We start from the raw sequence: 9,370 nt of genomic DNA, 5'->3' as shown, positions 1-9,370 counted from the left end.
ACATTGAATGCAAGGCTAAGAGTTAAAAAATCTAAGATTCGTGCACTGAACAGCAATGATACAATACAAACAGTATTTTACAAAGATTACTTTTGACATATGCGAACATAAAGACTAGAAAGAAAGGTACAAACAAAAAGAGGTACTTTGAGGGATTTGTTTGGCTGTGAACAAAAAAAGGAGAAAAAAGATAACTGTGAGTGACAATACTTAAGAATGTCAGAAATAAGAGCTAATTAGGAAAGGTGTTTTGTTTTAAACAAATTGAGTTTGACATGAGAAGAGAATGCCAGGTTTCAACCAAAAACCACTCGAGTTAATGTAAGCAGAAAAATTTAAAACAGGGAGCTAAATGCTTCAAAATAACTGGAAACACTAGAGAAGAGGATTCCAGGCTGTTCCTCCAGCAACAGCTACTAAAGAAATACTACTGAGCTGGTCTGCCAGGGAAGTTGCTACCTGGGCCACTAAAAAGATGATAGGAACTCAGGGGACTGCCTGGTAATTCTAATGTCAAGAATCCACCACCATAACTGTAATCCAGAATCATGAAGCTAGTGCAGTCACTACAATTGTTCCCTGTAGCCACAAAGCAAGTGACAACCCTGATCCAGTGTTGCAGAAAAGTCCAACATGTGTCTGGATGAGACTTCTGGAACTGATGCTGTGATCCTGCCTGAGAATGAAGCCAACCAGTGGCAGAGGTCAGAGCCAAGAGAATCACATAGGAAAAAACCTAGAACCCTAAAGAACTAGTACACAAGGAACCCTACCCATCCCTTGCATTCTTGTTCACTTGGGCAACTTGAGCAGAATTTTCTGATTGTGTGTGCTTAGTCACCCAGTCGTGTCTGACTCTTTGCAACCCTATGGTCTGCAGCCCACCAGGCTCCACTCTCCATGGGATTTCCCAGGCAAGAATACTGGAATAGGTTGCCATGCCCTCATCCAAGACATCTTCCTGACCCAAGGATCTGTTACTCACAGACAAAGACATCTTTGATTCCAGCACCACATTCCCCAGGACATTGTACTTTTGATTCTCAGCCAAAGTTTTCTCTAGCTTAAAGTTTCCTCCAGCTTAAAGTTTTCTCTGTAAATAATAATCTCTATATTTTAATGATATAAAAATTATATGTATGGAATACCATTTGATAGCTGCCTTTATTCTTCAAGATTATTTTATTCAATTCAATTATTGAATTCAACTGAGTGAAAAATTTCATATTATTCTCCAAGATTAAACTGAACTCTTGGTCTGGAAGGTCTTCTGGAGAAGATGGTTACCCACTCCAGTATTCTTGTCTGGAGAATCCCATGGACAGAGGAGCCTAGTGGGCTACAGTCCATGGGGTCACAAAAATAGGACACGACTCAGTGATTTTCACTTTCTTTCACTTTTCTAGGCCTTCAGTTCAGTTCAGTTCAGTTGCTCAGTCGTGTCCGACTCTTTGTGACCCCATGAATCGCAGCACGCCAGGCCTCCCTGTCCATCACCAACTCCCAGAGTTCACTCAGATTCACATCCATCAAGTCCGTGATGCCATCCAGCCATCTCCTCATCTGTTATCCCCTTCTCCTCCTGCCTCTAATCCCTCCCAGCATCAGAGCCTTTTCCAATGAGTCAACTCTTCGCATGAGGTAGCCGAAATACTGGAGTTTCAGCTTTAGCATCATTCCTTCCAAAGAAATCCCAGGGCTGATCTCCTTCAGAATGGACTGGTTGGATCTCCTTGCAGTCCAAGGGACTCTCAAGAGTCTTCTCCAACACCACAGTTCAAAAGCATCAATTCTTCGGTGCTCAGCCTTCTTCACAGTCCAACTCTCACATCCATACATGACCACAGGAAAAACCATAGCCTTGACTAGACGGACCTTAGTCGGCAAAGTAATGTCTCTGCTTTTGAATATGCTATCTAGGTGGGTCGTAACTTTTCTTCCAAGGAGTAAGCGCCCTGGATAAAATACTTACATCAGGATGATAAGACACCAGAAGTCATGATCTGGCCCTTAACAGATTCTTACTTCATGCCCTCAGCTTAAATTAAGGCATAATATAACATCTTAAAACAAACCACTGCTTTAATTTTAAGGATCTTATTGAGAACAAAATTTCTGCATCTCCCATAAGCTTCAGGTAAGAATTTGCTTCAGATCTAATTACCAGGAACATTTGTCCTTTCTGAAGAACAAATGTTTTACATTTCAAAGATAATGAGAATATTTTATACAATCTCTTTTTTTTTTTCATCCTTGTCCCCAACCTCATACCAACTTTTCCTAAATGTTACCATCCTGCTTGTTTTAGGCTTCCCCTTATTCTACTCCCCTACTACACACACTTCATTGTATAGGATTCGAGTGGAAAACTACATATCCTTGGAGAACTGAAGTGTAGTGGTAGGGTGAGGGTAAGAAAGACAGGAGGGCTACAAGAAGAGGGAGAAGTTTAGCAGAGAGAGTAGGGGAAGGAAAAAAGGATGGAAGAAAGGGGAAAGGAAGAGAAGAAGGGGAGAGAGAGAGTACAAAAAAGAAGGAGGAAAGGGAAGGAGAAAAGCAAAAATAAAGAAAGCAGGATAGAGTCTCACTGGAGAAGAGTACCTCCCAGTTTGCATGCCATCTACACTGGTGCCTCCGCCTCCAATCCTGCTCATTTAGAAGGTGGTGAAATTCAATGATCAGGGAGACAGCAATTAAGAAACTTTCATGGAGGCAACCTAAATGTCCACTGACAGATGAATGGATGAAGAAGATTTGGTACAATGGAATGCTATTTGGCCATAAAAAGGAATGATACTGGGCCATCTGTAGTGACGTGGATGAACCGAGAGACTGTCACACAGACTAAAGTCAGAGAGAGAAAAACAAATATCATATATTAAAACACATATATGTGGAATCTAGAAAAAAGGTACAGATGAATCTATTTGCAAGGCAGGAATAGCGATGCAGACAGAGAGAATGGATGAGTGGACACCGAGGGAGGGGAGGGGGTTGGGATGAACTGGGAGACTGAGATGGAAGAATGTGCCCCGCCATGTGTGAAACAGATAACTAGTGGGAAGCTGCTGTACAGTATAGGGAGCTCAGCCCTGTGCTCTGTGAGGACCGAGATGACTGTGCCTGTGGAGGGGCAGGGACAAGGGGTAGGTCCAGCAGGGAGGGAATATATTGATACATACTGCTGATTCACTTCATTCTTCAGCAGAAACTAACACATCATAGAACAACTATACCTCAATTTTTTAAAAAAGAAACTTTTCATAATCAAGCATTAGTAATAACTGTTAGAGAGAGGACATAAAACCGCCTCCTGTTTTCTAATTGAGTTGTCTTTCACATGTACCATACCAGGTGATAAGAAAACACATGAAAGGACAAGGTCTACACAAGGCCTCTCATCCATGATGACTGGTGTCAAGGGAATAGAGGAGGCCCTACATTCTAGCCAATTAGCATAGTAGACCATTAGCCTGAGTCTGGTTATCAGGGAAAAGAAGTGATGACTCGGCGCTCAGAGAATCTGGCTGCGAGGATACAACAGGGGACAGAAAATAAGCAAACAGGCTGAAAGACCTTGGAGGAGGAACCTGAAAACCTGACAGGAGAGGGCAGGCAAAAGAAAGCACCTAGACTATTTATTTCCTACAACACATTAGTGGCCCGACTCAGCTAAACTAAGATGGCTTCTTAGTAGCAGAGATAAGTAAGATTTAACTTTTCTAAAATTAATTTATTTATTTTAATTGGAGGCTAATTACTTTACAGTATTGTGGTAGTTTCTGCCATACATTAACATGAGTCAGCCACGGGTGTACATGTGTTCCCCATCCTGAACTCCCTTCCTACCTCCCTCCCCATCCCATCCCTCAGGGTCATCCCAGGGCACCAGCCCTGAGCATCCTGTCTCACGCCTTGAACCTGGACTGGTGATCTATTTCACATGTGATAATATACATGTTTCAATGCTATTCTCTCAAATCATCCCACCCTCACCCTCTCCCACAGAGTGCAAAAGTGTGTTCTTTACATCTGTGTCTCTTTCGCTGTCTCACATATAAGGTGATCATTATCACCTTTCTAAATTCCATATATATGCATTGAAAGTGAAGTCGCTCAGTCGTGGCCAATTCTTTGTGACCCCGTGGACTGTAGCCCACCAAGCTCCTCTGTCCATGGGATTCTCCAGGCAAGAGTACTGGAGTGGGTTGCCATTTAGTATACTATATTGGTGTTTTTCTTTCTGGCTTACTTCACTCTGTATAACAGGCTCCAGTTTCATGCACCTCATTAGAACTGATTCAAATGCATTCTTTTTAATGGCTGACTAATATTCCATTGTGTGTATGTACCACAGCTTTCTTATCCATTCATCTGCTGATGGACATCTAGGTTGCTTCCATGTCCTGGCTAGTATAAACAGTGCTGCAATGAACATTGGGGTACACGTGTCTCTTTCAATTCAGGTTTCCTTGGTGTGTACGCCCAGCAGTGGGATTGCTGGGTCATATGGCAGTTCTATTTCCAGGTTTCTATGGTAGGTGTTGCTAGAGGGCATCAGAGGGCAGACACACTGAAACCATACTCACAGAAAACTAGTCAATCTAATCACACTAGGACGACAGCCTTGTCTAACTCAATCAAACCAAGCCATGCCTGCGGGGCAACCCAAGACGGGCGGGTCATGGTGGAGAGGTCTGACAGAATGTGGTCCACTGGAGAAGGGAATGGCAAGCCACTTCAGTATTCTTGCCTTGAGAACCCCATGAACTGTATGAAAAGGCAAAATGATAGGATACCAAAAGAGGAACTCCCCAGGTCATTAGGTGCCCAATATGCTACTGGAGATCAATGGAGAAATAACTCCAGAAAGAATGAAGGGATGGAGCCAAAGCAAAAACAATACCCAGTTGTGGATATGACTGGTGATAGAAGCAAGATTTGATGCTATAAAGAGCAATATTGCATAGGAACCTGGAATGTCAGGTCCATGAATCAAGGCAAATTAGAAGTGGTCAAACAAGAGATGGCAACGGTGAACATTGACATTCTAGGAATCAGTGAACTAAAATGGACTGGAATGGGTGAATTTAACTCAGATGACCATTATATCTACTACTGCGGGCAGGAATTCCTCAGAAGAAATGGAGTAGCCATCATGGTCAACAAAAGAGTCCGAAATGAGTACTTGGATGCAATCTCAAAAACGACAGAATGATCTCTATTTATCTCCAAGGCAAACCATTCAATATCACAGTTATCCAAGCCTATGCCCCAACCAGTAACGCTGAAGAAACTGAAGTTGAACGGTTTTATGAAGACCTACAAGACCTTTTAGAACTAATACGCAAAAAAGATGTCCTTTTCATTATAGGGGACTGGAATGCAAAAATAGGAAGTCAAGAAACACCTGGAGTAACAGGCAAATTTGGCCTTGGAATACGGAATGAAGCACGGCAAAGGCTAATAGAGTTTTGCCAAGAAAATGCACTGGTCATAGCAAACACCCTCTTCCAACAACATAAGAGAAGACTCTACACATGGACATCACCAGATGGTCAACACCGAAATCAGATTGGTTATATTCTTTGCAGCCAAAGATGGAGAAGCTCTATACAGTCAACAAAAACAAGACTGGGAGCTGACTGTGGCTCAGATCATGAACTCCTTATTACCAAATTCAGACTCAAATTGAAGAAAGTAGGGAAAACCGCTAGACCATTCAGGTATGACCTCAATCAAATCCCTTATGATTATACAGTGGAAGTGAGAAATAGATTTAAGGGCCTAGATCTGATAGATAGAGTGCCTGATGAACTATGGAATGAGGTTCGTGACATTGTACAGGAGACAGGGATCAAGACCATCCCCATGGAAAAGAAATGCAAAAAAGCAAAATGGATGTCTGGGGAGGCCTTACAAATAGCTGTGAAAAGAAGAGAGGCGAAAAGCAAAGGAGAAAAGGAAAGACATAAGCATCTGAATGCAGAGTTCCGAAGAATAGCAAGAAGAGATAAGAAAGCCTTCTTCAGGGATCAATGCAAAGAAATCGAGGAAAACAACAGAATGGGAAAGACTAGAGATCTCCTCAAGAAAATTAGAGATACCAAGGGAACATTTCATGCAAAGACAGGCTTGATAAAGGAAAGAAATGGTAGGGACCTAACAGAAGCAGAAGATATTAAGAAGAGGTGGCAAGAATACATGGAAGAACTGTACAAAAGAGATCTTCACCACCCAGATAATCATGATGATGTGATCACTAATCTAGAGCCAGATATCTTGGAATGTGAAGTCAAGTGGGCCTTAGAAAGCATCACTATGAACAAAGCTAGTGGAGGTGATGGAATTCCAATTGAGCTGTTTCAAATCCTGAAAGATGATGCTGTGAAAGTGCTACACTCAATATGCCAGCAAATTTGGAAAACTCAGCAGTGGCCACAGGACTGGAAAAGGTCAGTTTTCATTCCAATTCCAAAGAAAGGCAACGCAAAAGAATGCTCAAACTACTGCACAATTGCACTCATCTCACATGCTAGTAAAGTAATGCTCAAAATTCTCCAAGCCAGGCTTCAGCAATACGTGAACCGTGAACTCCCTGATGTTCAAGCTGGTTTTAGCAAAGGCAGAGGAACCAGAGATCAAATTGCCAACATCTGCTGGATCATGGAAAAAGCAAGAGAGTTCCAGAAAAAACATCTATTTCTGCCTTATTGACTATGCCAAAGCCTTTGACTGTGTGGATCACAACAAACTATGGAAAATTATTTAAGAGATGGGAATACCAGACCACCTAACCTGCCTCTTGGGAAATCTGTATGCAGGTCAGAAAGCAACAGTTAGAACTGGACATGGAACAACAGACTGGTTCCAAATAGGAAAAGGAGTACATCAAGGCTGTATATTGTGTCACCCTGCTTATTTAACTTCTATGCAGAGTACATCATGAGAAACGCTGGACTGGAAGAAACACAAGCTGGAATCAAGATTGCTGGGAGAAATATCAATAACCTCAGATATGCAGATGACACCACCCTTACGGCAGAAAGTTAAGAGGAGCTAAAAAGCTTCTTGATGAAAGTGAAAGAGGAGAGCGAAAAATTTGGCTTAAAGCTCAACATTCAGAAAACGAAGAGCATGGCATCTGGTCCCATCATTTTATGGGAAATAGATGGGGAAACAGTGGAAACAGTGTCAGACTTTATTTTTTTGGGGCTCCAAAATCACTGCAGATGGTGACTGCAGCCATGAAATTAAAAGACGTTTACTCCTTGGAAGGAAAGTTATGACCAACCTAGATGGTATATTCAAAAGCAGAGACATTCCTTTGCCGACTAAGGTCCGTCTAGTCAAGGCTATGGTTTTTCCTGTGGTCATGTATGGATGTGAGAGTTGGACTGTGAAGAAGGCTGAGCGCCGAAGAATTGCTGCTTTTGAACTGTGGTGTTGGAGAAGACTCTTGAGGGTCCCTTGGACTGCAAGGAGATCCAACCAGTCCATTCTGAAGGAGATCAGCCCTGGGATTTCTTTGGAAGGAATGATGCTAAAACTGAAGCTCCAGTACTTTGGCCACCTCATGCGAAGAGTTAACTCACTGGAAAAGACTCTGATGCTGGGAGGGATTGGGGGCAGGAGGAGAAGGGGATGACCGAGGATGAGATGGCTGGATGGCATCACGGACTCGATGGACATGAGTCTGAGTGAACTCTGGGATTTGGTGATGGACAGCAAGGCCTGGCGTGCTGCAATTCATGGGGTTGCAAAGAGTCAGACACGACTGAACTGAACTGAACTGACATACCTTTTCACTTTTCACTTTCATGCATTGGAGAAGGAAATGGCAACCCACTCCAGTGTTCTTGCCTGGAGAATCCCAGGGACGGGGGAGCCTGGTGGGCTGCCATCTGTGGAGTCGCACAGAGTTGGACACGACTGAAGCGACTTAGCAGCAGAAGCAAGGAATCTCCACACTGTTCTTTATAGTGGCTGTACTAGTTTGCATTTCCATCAACAGTGTAAGAGGGTTCCCTTTTCTCCACACCCTCTCCAGCATTTATTGCTTGTAGAGTTTTGGATTGCAGCCATTCTGACCAGTGTGAGATGGTACCTCACTGTGTTTTGCATTTCTCTGATAATAAGTGATGTTGAACATATTTTCATGCATTTGTTATCCATCTGTATGTCTTCTTTGGAGAAATGTCTGTTTACTTCTTTGGCACATTTTTTGATTGGGTCCTTTATTTTTCTGGAATTGAGTTGCAGGAGTTGCTTGTATATTTTTGAGATTAATTCTTTGTCAGTTGCTTCATTTGCTCTTCTTTTCTCCCATTCTGACAGCTGTCTTTTCACCTTGCTTATAGTTTCCTTTGTTGTGCAAAAGCTTTTAAGTTTAATTAGGTCCCATTTGTTTATGTTTGCTTTTATTTCCATTACTCTGGGAGGTGGGTCATAGAGGATCCTGCTGTGATTTATGTCAGAGAGTGTTTTGCCTATGTTTTCCTCCAGTATTTTTATAGTTTCTGCTCTTACATTTAGATCTTTAATCCATTTTGAGTTTATTTTTGTGTATGGTGTTAGAAAATGTTCTGGTTTCATTATTTTACAAGTGGTTGACCAGTTTTCCCAGCACCACTTGTTAAAGAGACTGAAAAATATGAAACACTTCACGAATTTGCGTGTCATCATTATGCAGGGGCCATGCTAATCTTCTCTGTATCATTCCAATTTTAATCAGCTGAATTTCCTGGCCAAACTGATAAACACCAATCCCCACCTGAGGATTATTTTTTGCTGTTAGCCATATTCAGTAAAGGAGATCCATTATCCTTTAGAAAATTCTACAAGATACACAGACATCATTTACTATATCATACAGCACTGTGTTCAGTATCATGGTGAATCAAAAGAAAACCAGTCTTTGTTTTACCTAGAGTTTAAAAATCTAGCTGATTCCTGAAGGTGAATGTGGAGGATAAATGAACTCTCTAAAATTTCATCAAAACTCCTCCTTTATTCACTATCAGGACTTGTCTTTAGAAAGTGAAGGCATGGTGACAGCTCACTTATTAACTGAAACTGCAAATCAGGGCCACAATCCTCCACTTCAAGTACTACAGATGTTGCAATTAAGACACCCTTACCTGCTCACCAAAGGTGAAGAACACGTGAAAATACAAATCCCAGTTTTCTATATTAGGACAAGAAAACAAGCTAAATACAGTCTGAACAATTCATTGTAATAATTTACAAAGTATTATGTTCTGTGTATTTAAAATTAAATATGGGTGTGTGTGTGGGGGGGTACTTTCCTGGTGGTCCAGTGGTTACGATTCTGCCTTCCAATGCATGGGATGTGGGTTTGATCCTTGGT

General features: G+C 41.9%; 1 non-coding gene across 1 annotated transcript; it reads right to left on the bottom strand.

Annotated features, from left to right (window-relative positions):
• Positions 1–8,647: 8,647 nt before the first annotated feature.
• On the bottom strand, positions 8,648–8,757 carry LOC138443065 (U6 spliceosomal RNA). The gene has a single exon (XR_011257991.1). It is a non-coding gene; the product is annotated as a U6 spliceosomal RNA (small nuclear RNA).
• Between the last annotated feature and the right edge of the window lie 613 nt (positions 8,758–9,370).

This window comes from Ovis canadensis, chromosome 6 (assembly GCF_042477335.2).
Source record: "Ovis canadensis isolate MfBH-ARS-UI-01 breed Bighorn chromosome 6, ARS-UI_OviCan_v2, whole genome shotgun sequence".
NCBI lineage: Eukaryota > Metazoa > Chordata > Mammalia > Artiodactyla > Bovidae > Ovis > Ovis canadensis.
Note: the sequence above shows the minus strand (reverse complement) of the source record. Positions and strands in the feature narration are given on the sequence as shown.